The 17,180-nt window shown below is 48.8% G+C and overlaps 1 non-coding gene across 1 annotated transcript; it reads right to left on the bottom strand.

Annotated features, from left to right (window-relative positions):
• Positions 1-2,447: 2,447 nt before the first annotated feature.
• TRNAS-GCU lies at positions 2,448-2,529 on the bottom strand. The gene has a single exon. It is a non-coding gene; the product is annotated as a tRNA-Ser (tRNA).
• Positions 2,530-17,180: the final 14,651 nt, after the last annotated feature.

Here is a 17,180-nt window from a genome sequence, read left to right as displayed (position 1 = left end):
TGGTCTTTTCCTCCTGGTTTATGTTTATGCACTGGGGCTGCTGACATGACTTCTGCTAACCCTGGGCTTACATTGCAATGTAGACATACCCTGAGAGGGCATCTATAATGTAATAAAAGCAGTGTGGCCCGGCTGGCCTGGATCATCTGACTTGGACTCCTGGAGCTCAGGTTGTGAGGCTAAAAACTGCAGTGTAGACATATAGGCTCAGACTGGAGCCCAGGTTAGGAGACCCTCACCCCTTGTGGGGTCTCGGAGGCTGGGCTCAAGCCCAAGTGTCTACACTGTAATTTTATAATCCTGTAGCAAAAGTCCCACAAGCCTGAATCAACTGACCCAGGGTTTCAGAATAGTGACTTGGGTGTGTTTATGACAGTGCAGACATAATACTACGCTATGTCCACGCTGCAATGAAACACCCAGGGCTGCCCAATGCCAACTCAGGCTCCCGAGGCTTTGGCCGTGGGGTGGTAAATTTGCAGTGTATATGTCTCAGCTCAGGCTCAATACTGGGCTCTGGGCCCCCTCAAAGTTGGGAGGGAGTTTAGCAAGCAAAAAAGGTAAAACCGCAATGAAGTATTACCCTGGACTCAATGGCATTTCTCCATTGGTCTGCCTGCTTTGGGGCAGGGACAATAGCACATCCTGCTGCATTCATTATTTCATAGGGTGGTTTAGGATTTTCATTCTCAGACACTGGGCACAAAGCAGGACTCAACCCTCAGCATAAACTAGGTGAGCTGCCCACAGATTCTGGCAGCCACAATGAGCATTTGGTGTGAGAGCTCAGACCTGCCCCTGTCCCAGAGAGAGGGGGTCATCCATGAGGGGACTGGACCACTGACCTACCAGCTCCTAACTCCCAAACGTTCAGTAACTCTGTTATCAGTGCCTGTGTGTGTAATTTAAACCATAAAAAAAACCACACTGGGCTAGACCAAAGGTCCTTCTGACAACAGCCAAGAGCAGGTGCCCCAAAAGCCACTCAACAGGGCACCACTGGCAGTTATTATCCCTGCCTCAAAAGCAGACAGACCAATGGAGAACTGCCATGAGTCCAGGGTAATACTTCCCTGCAGTTTTACCATTTGCACTTGCTAAACTCCCTCCCAACCTTCTGGGCTCCTAGACCTATCCTAGTGTTATGTCTACACTATGATTAAAACACCCAGGTCATCTGTCTCAAAGCCCAGGTCAGCTGACTCAGGGTTATGGGACTTGGACTGCAAGACTATAAAATTACAGTGCAGACATATGGACTTGAACCCAACCTCTGAGACCCCACGAGGGGTGAGGGTTTCTGAACCCAGGCTTCAGTGTGAACACAAATATCTGCACCACTGTTTTTAGCCTCTCAGCTTTAGCTCCATGAGCCCAAGTCAGATGACCCAGGCCAGCCATCCTGCCATCTTTATCCCGGGAGAGATGGATTCTACGGGTACGCTCCCATTGCAATGGAAGCCCAGGTGTGGCACGCTGTGCTCAAAGCAGCACCCTGCAAGCCTCATATTCACCACTCTCATATAGTGATGATACATTTGAACAAAGTCTGCGTGGTGAGGTATCATTTCAAAAATCTTGAACTGTTCATCTGTTGAACCTTAATGTCTTCTTGCATTCTATGTGCTCACATTGGTTTGGGAAGTTATGAAGTTTGCTCTGTGTGCATTACAGAAATATGTTATGAGGTTGGGAAATGCCCCCCACCAGCCTTTCAGGTGCGACAAGGGAGGAGCCAGACTCACTGCTGGCCCATTGAAGGTATCTACACTCCCAAGGACTATCCCAGGAACCTTGTACGATGCAGACTTCACCGAGATAACACAGCAACAATGGACACTGCTTGACTCACATCATAGCAAAGGAGCTTTCTAGAAAGTTGGAAGAAACTATGAAAGAGGGGAAGAGACATCATGACTTGGCATCTCTCCCCCACAAATCAACAGCTGGAAACACACCTGGATGACAAAACTGATTCATAAATCAGAAGATAATAATAATAATACATTCAAACCAAGGTCCCCAAATAGCTAGTACTGGTTTTTCAGCTGAAAATTTTCAGTTTGGGGAATTTTGTTTTCCCAATCAGACCTTGCCAAGGGAAGCAGGAAGAAAATGTTTGAGTTGCCTCCTTCAGAACAGCTTAGCCTAGACACTCTAGCTGTGAGTCACTGTCATGGCCTTGCTGAGAACTGGGGTATTTTAATAATTTGGGGAGGTCTCAGGGTGTTTGGGGGAGATTATGAGGCTGTTACCTTTTGATATAAAAGCTAAGACATACAGGGCTTGAGAATTTTATTTTTAGAAATCTGAGATTTAGACATTTTATTTAAAGCAAGGGGGTTTCTGAGCAGGGTTTTGTTTGCAGGAAGCAACATTGTTTTGTCTGTCATTGTACCAAAGGGGAGATGGTGGTCTAGAAAGGAGGAGTGAAGAATAAATGCATCTGATGAGGATGGGATTTGAACCCATGCATGCAGAGCACAATGGATTAGCAGTCCATCACCTTAACCACTCGGCCACCTCATCTGAGATGTCAGGCAATGGACAGGATGAGAAATCTAAGGCCAGCAGAGATAGGGACACTAAGGTGTTTTTAAATACTAAGCGGAAGCAGGGGCTGAATGAGCTCCCGCCTCACACCTAGTGACCAGCTGTGGGAAAGGCTTCAGGAACAGACCGTGTTTGCATAGACACACCTACTCTGCCTAGGTATGCAGCATCATGGGGCCGCTTCCCCAAAATGACCAGTTTTAGCTGGTGGCAGGTTACAAATCACTTTAGCACTGAGTGGTATGAAATGTTATTATCCTTCCTGCATAAGTGAAGGGCAGCAGAACATACTTAGTCGGTCCTGATAGGTGAGGAATAGCTTTTATTGGACTGCATAGAAGTGATTCAGAACGTCACCCTAAAGCAGTGGTCCCCAAACATTTCACACTGTGCCCTCTTATCCATGGCTGTGGGCCCTCGGAGCCACACTTGAAAACTGGGGCTGGGAGTGGGGTGTTGCTTGCTGAAGAAAGGGGTGCAGACAGGGGCAAGGGGGTCGAGGCCGAGCTGGCAGTCACGGGCCGTGGATGAGGGTGGGGTTGGAAAAGAGCTGGGACAGAGTCAGGCTGACTGGTGCTCCCTCCATGGGGTCTGGCTCAGCCCCTGAGGTGCCCCTATGAATCTTCCTCTTTGTTCCCCTAGGAGTCATGCCCCACATTTTGGGGACCACTGAACCCTACACGTTAAGCAGGGGCTAGTGATGCCAAAGCCCAGGGAAAGGGAGAACAAGTGCAGGGGCCCCAGCACTGGAACTAGGCCCCCTCACTTCTGTCTGTGGCTCTGCCCCCTGCCACACCTTCCACCCATGGCCCCATCCACTATGTCACCTCTGTTCCACCCCTTCCCCCACTAGCCCCACCCTGTCACTCCTTTACCCCTGCCCCGCTGTGGCCCCAAGACCAGAGAAGCTCTGTGCCCCTGCTGCAGCCCCCGGGCCGTAGCACGGAGTGAGAGCTCCTCCAGCCCTGGGGCTGACATGGGGCAGACTTTTCCAGGGGGACCTAATTTCTCCAGGGCCCCTAGTCTTTGGCTCCACTGGCCCTTGGTGACACAAGGTTTAGGGAGGCTGAGCCCCCCCGAGCCTCCATTATGTGCTGCCCAGGCTACCGCTGCTCAGTGTGTGGCCAGTCTCTCTGTGTTCTCTGCTGTTTGTGCTGGGGAGCCTGGCTGGCCTTAGGGGTGGGGCCCTCCGGCAGCCGCTCCGGACTTCAGGGGGTCAAAGGGCACTGTGTGCCAGTGCAAAGGTGCTCACTGCTCTCCCCTGCCCCAGTGCTCCTCCATGGCCCCATAGAGGGTTGGGGGGAGAGAGGAGCAACACTATGTGCTCCATGCATCCTGGTCACTTTCCCCACCTGGGCTGTGCTGTGAGGGGAGCATCAGAAGCTGCTGCTCTCTGCCCTCCCCTTATGCAGCCTGGCTGAGGAAAGTGACCCGGATGCAGGGAACTCAGATGATGCTTCTTGCCCCCGCACCCCACCCCCACAGCTCCTAGGAGTGCCTGGAGGAGCAGCCTTCCAGGGAGGAGCGGGCAGCAATGCGAGCTGCTTCATGCACACAGGTCACTGTCCCCACGTGGGTGCAGGAGGGGGTGCAGGGGTTAGGGGTGAAGGAGGTGCAGCAGGGGGCAGTGGCTGGTAGCACAGGAAGGGAGTGTGGGACTTAAGGGCAAAGGGGACACAGTGTAGGGGTTAGGGCACAGGAGGGGGCAGGAGATAGGGGTGAAGGAGGTGCAAGGGTTGGGAGTGCAGGAGCTGGGGGGAAAGGGGGAGGGGGATCGTCCAGGGGCGATGGGGAAGTGCTAAAGTACAAGTTTTGCCCAGGGCACCATTTCCCCTAAAGCTGATCCTTGATAACATTTCTTGCTGGGAGGGGGAGGGGAGAGAGATGAGGCGTTTTCTCTCTGTTTCTTTCCTCTCCATTTTCTGCTCCTTCCTTCAATTCCAGAAACCTCCCTTGTGTTTCAGACTGTGCAGTGACGCACTCCCCACTCCAGGCCTCTGGAGCCTTTGGAGCAGAAAGATCCCAGGAGCTGAGGAGGAATCCAGGGGTGAGTAGCTGGCAGGAAGGAGTCCTAGCAGCTCTTCTGGGAGTGCAGGGGAGAAATGACTCCCCCTTCTCTAGATTCTCCCCATGGGGCTCTGGGGAGCAGGGAGCGTTGTGTGATAAATTCCATCCAACATCCCCCTTTGATCCAAGCCGACGGACATCTCAGCTCTGCACGTTCCCCTTGGCAGCACCAAACAAGGGATGTTTTCCACTGCGCAGGAGACCCAGCCAGGGACTGATGTGCTGGAGATATGTTGGGAAAGGGACTGTCTGAATTCCCAAGGCAGGAAACGAACAATCTACAGCGACATCATTAACCACAAACACACTCTAACCATGATCCAGCCAGTAGGGAAATGGGCAGGAATTTTTGCTGTTCAGCCATGGCCACATGTACAGAGCTGCACAGCAGTGAGTGTGCTGGGGAAGCTGGTCTGAGCAAACAATTGGAAATGACCCTTCAGTGAGAACAGAACCAGAGTGTAGAAAGGCCCCTGTGTTAAGTGGTTGTGGCTGAGGGCTTAGGGAGCTGGGGTGTGACACCATAGGGGTCTTTCTGTGGAGGTTTGATTTTTGCCAGCTAGGAAAGGCTGGTGTGTGGTGTCTTCATGGCTGTACTTTCAGTGATGCAGGTTTCTCTATCCCATTGTTCCATGGGCATCCTACTAGATTGCCAGCTGCCTTTCAACTGCAGTGTGGAGATTGTTTGTTTGTGGGGAGAGACAGTGTGTGTGTTGAGGTAGGTAAGACTGGATCATTATTATCCCTACTTGAAAGAGGGAGAAACTAAGGCTGAGAAAGGAGAATTGACTTGTCTTAGGTCACACAGCCAGTCAGTGGCAGAGTTGGGAAAAGGACTCAAGAGCCCTGATTTTGAAACTAACCATCAGATGTTGAATTTCATACATGGAATGACCTGAGTAAAGTGCTCTCACATGAGCTCAAGACCAACAACAGTGCACAGTAATTATTCAGCAAGTATTTGAGGAGAACAGCAATGTTAGAGACTCACAAACTGCTCAGAGACCATTGATGCAGAGAAGCAGCAAAATTCTTCAAACATATGACTGGTTATGACTTATTTACTTGGTCATAAAAGAGAAGAAAAAGGACCTGAGTCTCCTCCTTGTCAATAACCCCCTGCTCAGCCAATCAGGGTAGAGACTGAGGAAGGGAGGCTGAGGGTTCTCACCAGAGGCCAAAGGGTGGCCCAGGTCACTGGTGGGGATCACTGCCCGAGCACTATCTCAGCCGAATATTTTTGGGTGGACCTCCCAGAGTGGGAGCTACAGAGCACTCCCCCACAACACACACACACACACACCTCTCTCTTGGTGTTGGGAGGGGAACAGGTGAAAGGACAAAAGAAGCAAGAGACAAAGAGAAAGGAGGAAGGGATGGATGGAGGAAAAGGTGAAACAAAAAGGACAAACCCTAATGTCCCCAGTGATTCTAAAGGAGAAAATCTCAGATGTGGAATAAAATTCAGCCTCCTTAAGCTCGTGTTTTCCATGCCTAGAATTCAACTGTCACCAGATGGCTCAGACTGAACAGGTTTCAAAGCTCGAGGAGGCTCTTACCTTCTAAACAGGGATGGCTGTTTTCTAGTAAAATCAGGCAAAGGGAAGGAGACAACTTGAAAGAAGTTCCTCCTGGCGCTCATGTATGTGAACCCGAATACTCTCTCAGTCCTCAAAGAGAGACCTGGAGAAGGAGACTTGCTGAAGCAAAGCCACAGGGGTCTCTGAGGTTTCCTTGGGCCCTCGCCGCCTCTCCTGCCTGGCTGATGTCAGCATCTCTCTGTGAGATCACCACCTCCCCACCACCTTTGACCAATAATCTGAGGTCCTGCAAAAGGCTTTTGTGATGTCACTGCCACACCCCTCCCTTGCTGTGCTAATGTCCTGCCCCTGGCCAGGCACTTTGGAGATTTGAGCTACTCCCTATGGTCACCCCACTCAAGGAGCATTCATTCTAGGAAGCAAGCCAGTAGTTTTGGATCATCTGCAAATTTTGTCACCTCACTGCTCAGCAGATCATTTATTAATATGTTGACTAGTCCTGGTCCCAGTACAGACACCACTAGATACCTGTTTCCATCCTGAAAACTGACCATTTAGTCCTACCCTTTGTTTCCTATCTCTTAACCAGTTATTGATCCACGTGAGGACCTTCCGGAGGTGAAAGTAAGCCAGTATGTTACGGTATGGGGTACTGGCAAGAGCCAGTATGCTGTGCCAGCCCGGCCCATCTTCCCCAGGCTGATGATTTAAAGGGTCCATGGCTCTCTGCTGTGGTCGGAGCCCTAGGACCTTTAAATCACCTCCCAAGCCCCCTGCCGGAGCCCCGGGGAGCAAATCACTGCCATGGATGCTGCTCTCTCCCACTCTGCGAACACAGAGCAGGGGCGGCAGAAGCTTCCTTACAGTGGGGGGCGCACTGTTATCCGAACTGTGACACCCCCATGACACTCCTTCCTTAAGGACCCCCACTCACAGCACCTCTCCCCTCGAGGCCACACCCACAGAACGCCTCTTCCCCAAGACTGCACCCTTCCCCGCCTTCATCATTTGGCCTAACAGCCAATAAAGAGTGGTGGGGCCATGGCCCTCTAACCCCCCTGTTCCAGCACCCCTGACACAGAGCTAAGCAGGCAGCAGTGTGTACGTGTATGTGTGTGTGTGTGACAGAGAGTGCTGGGCTGTGCTGAGCTGAGCCAGTGAGAGAAGGGGGGCTGATGTCGGGGCTGTCCCCTGCCTCAGGACTGGTTGCTTCCAGCAGCTGTCTGAACTTAGAGACAGTGTGCCGACACACTCACTCTTCTGCAACACACACACTGTCTCTCCTCCCCACACACACATGCTCTCTACCCCACCACGCACATTGCAGTTGAAAAGCAGCTGGCAATCTAGTAGGATGCCCACGGAACAATGGGATAGAAAACTGTATCATGTGATGCTGTACCAGCCTGTGAGGCATTGCAAACCCTTCCCAAAGCACCCTGCAGCCAGTTGCACAGTGGGATAGCTACCACAATGCACTGCTCTCTGTGGCCATCCAAGAGATGCTAGCATGGATGTGCTCTGGTGACACAGGATGGACATGCAACAGCTGTTCAATTAAAACAGTTTAACTAAAGCCACATCACCCATTAGTGTAGGCCTAGCATGAGAGTGAGATAAGACCCAGCTCCATTGAAATTAAAGGACCACAACTTCCTCTGTAGTTAGCAGGACTTGAACCAGTGCAGGGAGACCACAATGGATTTCTAGCCCATCACCTGGACCACTTGGCCACAACTACTTGCTTGACACATGGCTCTCACTCTAGTTCTGTTCTTCCTGAGTGATGAATTCCAGTTGTTTCCTCAGACTAGCTTCCACAATGCACACACTGCTGTGCCATTATAGACTCATAGACTCTAGGACTGGAAGGGACCTCGAGAGGTCATCGAGTCCAGTCCCCTGCCCTCATGGCAGGACCAAATACTGTCTAGACCATCCCTAATAGACATTTATCTAACCTACTCTTAAATACCTCCAGAGATGGAGATTCCACAACTTCCCTAGGCAATCTATTCCAGTGTTTAACTACCCTGACAGTTAGGAACTTTTTCCTAATGTCCAACCTAAATCTCCCTTGCTGCAGTTTAAGCCCATTGCTTCTTGTTCTATCATTGGAGGCTAAGGTGAACAAGTTTTCTCCCTCCTCCTGATGACACCCTTTTAGATACCTGAAAACTGCTATCATGTCCCCTCTCAGTCTACTCTTTTCCAAACTAAACAAACCCAATTCCTTCAGCCTTCCTTCATAGGTCATGTTCTCAAGACCTTTAATCATTCTTGTTGCTCTTCTCTGGACCCTCTCCAATTTCTCCACATCTTTCTTGAAATGCGGTGCCCAGAACTGGACACAATACTCCAGTTGAGGCCTAACCAGCACAGAGTAAAGCGGAAGAATGACTTCTCGTGTCTTGTTTACAACACACCTGTTAATGCATCCCAGAATCACGTTTGCTTTTTTTGCAACAGTATCACACTGTAGACTCATATTAAACTTGTGGTCCACTATGACCCCTAGATCTCTTTCTGCCATACTCCTTCCTAGACAGTCTCTTCCCATTCTGTATGTGTGAAACTGATTGTTCCTTCCTAAGTGGAGCACTTTGCATTTATCTTTATTGAACTTCATCCTGTTTACCTCAGACCATTTCTCCAATTTGTCCAGATCATTTTGAATTTTGATCCTGTCCTCCAAAGCAGTTGCAATCCCTCCCAGTTTGGTATCATCCGCAAACTTAATAAACGTACTTTCTATGCCGACATCTAAATCGTTGATGAAGATTTTGAACAGAGCCGGTCCCAAAACAAACCCCTGCGGAACCCCACTTGTTATACCTTTCCAGCAGGATTGGGAGCCATTAATAACTACTCTCTGAGTACGGTTATCGAGCCAGTTATGCACCCACCTTATAGTAGCCCCATCTAAACTGTACTTTCCTAGTTTATCTATAAGAATATCATGCGAGACCGTATCAAATGCCTTACTAAAGTCTAGGTATATCACATCTACCACTTCTCACTTATCCACAAGACATCATGACTTGGCCTCTCTCCTCCACAACTCAGCAGCTGGAAATGCACCTGGAGGAGAAAGACTGAACTGATTCAGAAATCAGAAGAGAATAATAACAATAATACTTTCAAATCAAAGTCTCCAAACAAAGTAGTATTGGTTTTTCAGCAGAAAATTTTCAGTTTGGGGAATTTAGTTTTCTCAGTCAGACCTTGCCAAGGGAAGCAGGGAGAAAATGTTTGAGTTGCCTCCTTCAGAACAGCTTGGCCTAGACACTAGCTCTGGTTCACTGCTCTGGCCTTGCTCGGGTTGAGGGTATTTTAATAATTTGGGCAGGTCCCAGGGTGTTTGGGGGAGATGATGAGGATGTTATCTTTTGAGATAAAAACTAAGAAATACACCACTAGAGAATTTTTTTTTAAAGAAAACTGGGATTTAGACATTTTATTTAAAGGAAGGGAGTTCTCAGTAGGTTTTGTTTGCAAGAAGCAACTGTGTTTGATCTGTCATTGTACCAAAGGGGAAAGATGGTTTTCTACAGAGGAAGGGTGAAGACTAAACACATCTGGTAAGGATGGGATTCAAACCCATGCATGCAGAGAACAATGGATTAGCAGCCCACCACCTTAACCATTTGGCCATCTCAACTGAGCTGTCAAGAAAGAGACAGGAGGAGAAATCTAAGGCTAGGAGAGATAGTGACAATAAGGAGTTCTTAAATACTAAGCGGAAGCAGGGGCTGAATGAGCTCCCCCCTCACATCTAGTGAGGAGCTGGGGGAAAGACTTCAGGAACAGACCGTGTTTGCACAGATACACCTACTCTGCCTAGGTATGCAGCATGATGGGACTGCTTTCCCAAAATGACCAGTTTTGGCTGGTGGTGGGTTACAAATCACTTTAGGATTGAATGGAATGAAATGTTATTATCCTTCCTGTATGAGTGAAGGGCAGCAGAACATACCTAGTCAGTCCTGATGGAGGGGTGGGTGGGTGAGGAATAGCTTTTATTGGACTTTGTAGAAGTGATTGAGGACATCACCCTAAACCAGTGGGCCCCAAACATTTCACACTGTGCCCTCTTATCCATGGCTGTGGACCCTTGGAAGCCACAGTCAAGAACCGAGGCTGGGAGTGGGGCTGTGGCTTGCTGGGGAGAGGGGTGCAGATGGGTAAGGGGGTCAAGGCCAAGCGGGAAGCCAGAGCCGCAGGCTAAGGGTGGGGTTGGGGAAGAGCTGGGACAGAGTGAGGCTGAATGGTGCTACCTTCATGGGGGCTGGCTCAGGCCCTGCGGTGCCCCCATGAATGTTCCTCTGTGCCCCCTAGGAGTCATGCCCCACATTTCGAGAACCACTGAACACTACACACTAAGCAGGGGCTAGTGATGCCAAAGCCCAGGGAAAGGGAGAACAAGTGCGGGGCCCCCAGCACTGGAACCATGTGAAGGGGCTGCAGAAGAGGGGCAATGGCTGGTGGCATGGGGAGTTAAGGGCAAAGGGGGCACAGGAGGGGGCAGGAGTTTGGGGTGAAGGAGGTGAAAGGCTTGGGAGTGCAGGAGCTAGCAGTAAAGGGGGAGTGGGGATCATTCAGGGGTAATGGGGAAGTGCCAAAGTACAAGTTTTGCCCAGGGCACCATTTTCCCTAATGCTGGTCTGAGCAAACAATTGGAAATGACCCTTCAGTGAGACCAGAACCATAGTGTAGAAAAGCCCCTTTGTTAAGTGGTTGTGGCTGAGTGCTTAGGGAGATGGGTTTAACAACAACAGGCATCTCTCTGTGGAGGTTTGATTCTTGCCTGCTAGGCAAGGTTGGTGTGTGATGGCTGTATTTTCAGTGTCTGATTACCCATGGTGTCCCAGAGAGCCAAGTCTAGACATATTCAGAGGCTCTTTGCCAGGGTTTCTCAAACTTCCTTTCACTACAACCCCCTTCTGCTGAAAAACACCTTACTACATGGCCCTGGAAAGAGGGACCAAGCCCCTCCACACTGAGCAGAGGCAGAGGAGGCAAAGTCTGAGCCCTGCCCCAGTTGGGGGAGGGCGAAAAGCAGAGCTTGAGGGATTCAGCCCTGGGTGGTGGGGCTCAGACTTTTGGCTTCAGCCCCAGGCACCAACAAGTCTAATGCCAGCCCTGGCAACCCCATTAAAACAGGGTCACATCCCACTTTGGGGTCCTGACATAGTTTGAGAATCACTGCTCTATGCTGAGGGGAGGGAGTTTTCCTGTGGGTGTAGTTGATTCACTTCCCCAAGAGGTGGCAGCTATGTCAGTGGGAGAAGCCATATCGGTGAGTGTGCAAGCTGTGGCGTTTACCACATTTAAGAAGTTTAATCAAACCCCATTTTTAAAACCATCTGTGGTCTGGGAATGGCAAAGGAGGTCGATGAAGCAGGGTTTGTCCTTCAAAGTCCTGGAGATCATGATTCCGTGCACCTGTAACTTCCTTTCTTTTTTTTTAAAAAAAGGAAAACATTTTCATTTCCATTCTCCATTATGTTTAGGAGCTCCACTATATGGGGGGGCTTGATATGAATGTAAACATTCAACATTTCGCTATCCAAATGCATAAAAATCTAGCAAACCTGTCCATCAGCTGAAATCAGTTCCAACCCTCTAAGGCTACATCTAGACTACCCGCGCGGGTTAAAATTGATTGCTCAGGGATCGATATATCAAGTCTCATCTAGACGCGATATATCGATCCCCGAGCGCGCTTATATCGATTCCAGAACTCCATCAACCCCAACGGAGTTGCGGAATCGACAGGGGGAGCCGCGGACATCGATCCCGCGTGGTGAGGATGGGTGAGTAATCCGATCTTAGATATTTGACTTCAGCTACGTTATTCACGTAGCTGAAGTTGCGTATCTAAGATCGATTTCCCCCCGTAGTGTAGACCAGCCCTAAGTGTCTAGTTTATGTTTTCATCAATTAAACAAAGGTAACATATGAATGTACATTTGCAGATCCCTCTTCTCCAGGAGCTATGTTGTGCAGAAGAACAAGAACCACATCCAGTTGGGGTTCAGGATTCTGATGAGAAAAAAGCCAACAAATATTCTGAGGGCTGGAGAAAAATGCCTTCTAGTGAGCTATTGAAAGAGCTCAACCTGTTTAGCTTATCAAAAGAAGATTGAAAGGTGACTTCATTGAAGTGTTGAAGGGCCTTAATGGAGAGAAAAGACTGAGTATAAAAGGGCTCTTTAATCTAGCAGAGAAAGGCATAACAAGACCCAATGGCTGGAAGGTGAAAAGAGACAAATTCATATTACAAATAAGACACAAATATGCAACAGCGAGGATGATTCACCACAGGAACAAGCTACCAAGGAAAGTGATGGATTCGCCATCTCCTGATGTCATTTAATGAAGACTAGATGCCTTTCTGAAATGTGTTTGCCTGAAAAGTAGCTATTGTGTCATACAGGAGGCATGTGATATGCAGGGGGTCAGATTAGCTGCTCTAATGGACTCTTCTGGCCACAAAGTTGACTAATTTCTGAAAAACTGAGTGTAGAATTGGCAGCAGCATCTGATGTTTTACTATCTAGCCAGCTTGCTGCATAGAACGATTGCTTTTTGATTGGGGTGATCCACAGGGAGTAGCTCAAACCTCCAAAGTGCCTGGCCAGGGGCAGGACATTAGCACAGCAAGGGAGGGGTGTGGCAGTGACATCACAAAGGCCTTTTGCAGGACCTCAGACTATTGGTCAAAGGTGGTGGGGAGGTGGTGACCTCACAGAGAGTTGCTGACATCAGCCAGGCAGGACAGGGGTGGGGGCCAAGGAAACCTCAGAGACCCCTGTGGCTTTGCTTCAGCAAGTCTCCTTCTCCAGGTCTCTCTTTGAGGACTGAGAGAGTATTCATGTTCACGTATATGAGTGCCAGGGGAAACCTCTTTCCAGCTTTCTCCTTCCCTTTTCCTGATTTTACTAGAAAACAGCCGTCCCTGTTTAGAAGGTAAGAGACTTCTCGAGGTTTGAAACCTGTTCAGTTTGATCCATCTGGTGACAGTTGAATTCTAGGCCTGGAAAACACGAGCTTAAGGAGGCAGAATTTTATTCCACACCTGGGATTTTGTCCCATAGAATCGCTGAGGACATTAGGGTTTGTCCTTTATGTTTCACCTTTTCCTCCATCCATCCCTCCCTCCTTTGTCTTTGTCTTTTGCTTATTTTGTCCTTTCTCCCGTTCCCCTCCCAACACCAGGAGCAGGGTGTGTGGGGGGAGGGAGTGTTGTGGGTGAGTGCTCAACAGCTCCCACTATGGGAGGTCCACCCAAAAATGTGGGACTGAAATAGTGCTCAGGCAGTGATCTGCACCGGTGACCTGGGCCATCCTTTGGGCTCTCTGGTGAGAACTCTCAGCCTCCCATCCTCAGTCTCTACCCTGATTGGCTGAGCAGGGTCTTATTGACAGGGATGAGACTCAGGTCCTTGTTCTCTTTTAAGACCAGGGAAATAAGTCATAAACAGTCATATGTTTGACAAATTTTGTTGCTTCTTTGCATTAATGGTCTCTGAGCAGTTCATGATTCTCTCCAACATTGCACTTCTCCAAAATTCTTGCTGAATAATTACTATGCACTGTTGTTGGTCTGGAATCATTTGAGAACACGTTACTCAAGTGATTCAATGTTTGAAATTCAAGATCTGATGGTTAGTTTGAAAATCAGGGCTCTTGGGTCCTATTCCCAACTCTGCCACTGACTGGCTGTGTGACCTAAGACAAGTCAATTCTCCTTTCTCAGCCTTAGCTTCTCCCTCTTTCAAGTAGGGATAATAATGATCCGCTTCTACCTACCTCACAGTGGGTGGAGGATGAGGATCCATTAGAGAGTGTCACTAGGAGTAGTGCATAATATGAGGTGTCCTATCATGTTTACTCAGAGCAGATTATGACATAATAGAATACCTGAAATAGTCTATATTTTATCTGTATTTTTTATTTTGAAATTATTAAGAGCAGCAACTACTTAGCTCAGACTGAAGCATCTTATCTAATTTTTGAGATCTAAATGTCTCCTCCATGTGTGCGACGAGACAATTTAACACACTCTGACAAACAGGAGATGCTTTTGTTTTGCAACAAAATATTTTTGCAAAGAACTTTCATCCCACTTGTTTTGATTTTGAGAAACAAATTGGTTCAGTCTGAAGGGGATTTTCTGACAGAAATGATTTCAATGAAATTTCCCCACCATCTCGATTCCTGGGCTCTATCCCTGCCTCTGGCGGGGGTTGCTGTTTGTTAGAACAGGAGTCAGAACTGGTGGCTTCCCTTTCTGGTTCTGCCACCACCTTGTTATATAGGCCCTTGGGTAGGTCATTTCCCTTCTCTGGACCTCAGGCTCCTCCCCATCTGTCCAATGGGAACAGAGACAATTCTCAAACTCTGGGCAGTCGTGAGCCTGAGTTGAGATAAGGGGCGTTAAAGCCCTCTGTGAAGGAGAAAGGGGAGTTTCACGGTGTTTAACACCAAGGAATTCTAAAGTTTGCTAAAATGTCTAGTCTATGGAAACAAGAAATAGTCAGGCCAAACTTTTTAACCACTGCCTTTTTTAAAGCCCATTCAGGGATGTGAGTCCCTGTCTCTTAGGTACCTGGGGTTCTTTGCCAGCAGGAAAGAAGAGGTTCCTGCCTCTGTTTTTGTGGCCTTAACAAACCAGGTGTTGTGCCCCAGTTCTCGTCTGAGATCCCTGAAAAAGAACATCTTCCCATCCATGAACAAGACAGGACCTATCTTTAAAAAGGGAACAAAAAGACCCCTGGGACTTGCAGACTAGCTCGCCTCACTTCCACAGCTGGAGAGATACTGGAATACATTCTTTAACAATCAGTTTGTCAGCAGCAACTACAGGATACTTTGGTTCTTAGGACTAGTGAGCATGGATTTGTCAAGAAGAAATCATTCCAAACCAATCCTCTTTCCTTCTTTGGCAGGGTTCCGGGCTTAGTGAAGGTGGGTAAACAGTAGATGGGATCTAGCTTGGTGTTACTAAGGCTTTTGACACAGTCCCATAGGATATTCTCGCAAACAAACGAGGGAAATGTGGTCTAGATGCAATCACTGTCATGTGGGTGGAGAGCTGGTTGAAAGCTTAGACTCCAAGAGCCCTTCTCCATGTCTGGCTGTCCAACAGAGAAGGTGTACCTAGTGGGTCCGGCAGGGATCAGTCTGGGGTCTGGTACTATTCAATATTTTCATTACTGATTTGGAAAATGGAGTGGAGAGCATGCTTCTAAAATTTGCAAATGACACCAAGCACTTAGGAGCACAGGATTGGAATTCAAAACGCCCTTAACAAATTGGAGAATTGGTCATCTTGAGCCAAACTCCATGGCTCGGCCCCTCTCTCTAAACTGGGATGAAGTGAAACCCCAGAGCCAAACACTGCTCCTCCTGGGCAGTGCGCTCCGCCCTTCAATGGTCAGATGCTGCTTAGCACTGTCAGAGCAGCTTTCCCTGGGGGATTCTCCCAGCACTTTCCAATAGCGGGAAAGTATGAAATCCCTAGCGATGGACCTCAGGAGTCCTGACCCCCAGTCCCCTGGTCCAGTGACTCCAGCGGATCACACTCCCTCTCAAAGGCAGGGGGAGCGGCCATGAGGGCCTGCTTGTAATTTGCCAGCTGTGGGAAGGAGTGCGCAGCAATGCTTAGCGAAGAGGCCTGGAAAGAAGGACTGCTGGGTCCCATCCATACTTCTGACACTTGATGTGACCCTGAGCCAATAGCTTCCCCTCCCCAGGCCTGTTTCTCAATGGTAGGGTTGGGGTCGCAGTTCTGACAGCACAGGGGGGTTGGGAGGCTCCAGGAAGGTGTGTAAAGTGCTGGGATTTCAGGATCCCGAAGGCACTGTCACCCCCACACTAGGGTGATGTTCTGCACCCCCTGCTGATGGCCAAGTTTCTCCTTTCCCTGGAAATAAGACAGACTCTTGTTTTCCCAGTCAGCCGATCACCCAGTGTCATCACCCTGCCTGCTGGCTGGGCAGGGCAACTCCTCAAGTCACCACCCCGCTCTCCAGCCTGCCTTGGGATTGGAGAGTGAGGAGAAGGGCAAGGGACGACACTGAACATCCTCCATCCATCGCTCCGTCACCAGAGCAAGTGAGTGGTAGTAGGGTTCCTTGGTGGCGTCCCTTGTCTGTTTGGGGAGAGGCAGAAAGAGGGGGATAGAATCTCTCCCAAAGGACATTGGATTTGCAAACAGCCTGTCATAACATAATTCCCAGATTTTGACCTAAGCGTCCAAAATATGAGTGTTAGCATGAAAACCTCCAAGCTTAGTTACCAGCTTGGACCTGATAAAGCTGCCACCACCCAAAAAATTAGAGTGTTTTGTGGCACTCTGGTCCCCCCAGAATCCTTCCCTGGGGACCCCAAGACCCAAATTCCTTGAGTCTCACAACAAAGGGGAATAAACCATTTCCCTTCCCTCCTCCAGGTGTTCCCTCCCTGGGTTCCTGGAGAGATACACAGAAGCAAGCTCCGTGAATCTGAACAGAGGGATTCCACCCTCCCTATTTCCAGTCCTGGAAAACAGAAGTACCAAAAGCTAATCTCTCTTCCCCTCTCACCCAGAGGGAATGCAAAGTCAGGCTACTAAATCTAACACACACAGATTTCCCCCTGACTTCTTCCTCCCACCAATTCCCTGGTGAGCACAGACTCGATTCCCTGGAGTTCCCGCTAAAGAAAAACTCCAACAGGTCTTAAAAGAAAGCTTTATGTAAAAAGAGAGAAAAAATACATAAAAATGGTCTCTCTGTATTAACGTGACAAATACAGGGTCAATTGCTTAAAAGAAATATGAATAAACAGCCTTATTCAAAAAGAATACAATTTAACACATTCCAGCAAGTACACACATGTAAATACAAAATAAAAACCCTATAAATCACTATTTTATCTTTTGTACTTACAACTGGGAAACAGAAGATTAGAAAAGCAGGAGGCAGAAAAAAATCCTCTCATAGCCGAGAGAGTACAGGCAGAAGACAAGGA

The sequence above is a fragment of the Gopherus evgoodei genome, unplaced genomic scaffold, assembly GCF_007399415.2.
Source record: "Gopherus evgoodei ecotype Sinaloan lineage unplaced genomic scaffold, rGopEvg1_v1.p scaffold_46_arrow_ctg1, whole genome shotgun sequence".
NCBI classification, from domain to species: Eukaryota; Metazoa; Chordata; order Testudines; family Testudinidae; genus Gopherus; species Gopherus evgoodei.
The sequence above is the reverse complement of the archived record's forward strand: the minus strand, read 5'-3'. Positions and strand labels throughout refer to the sequence as shown.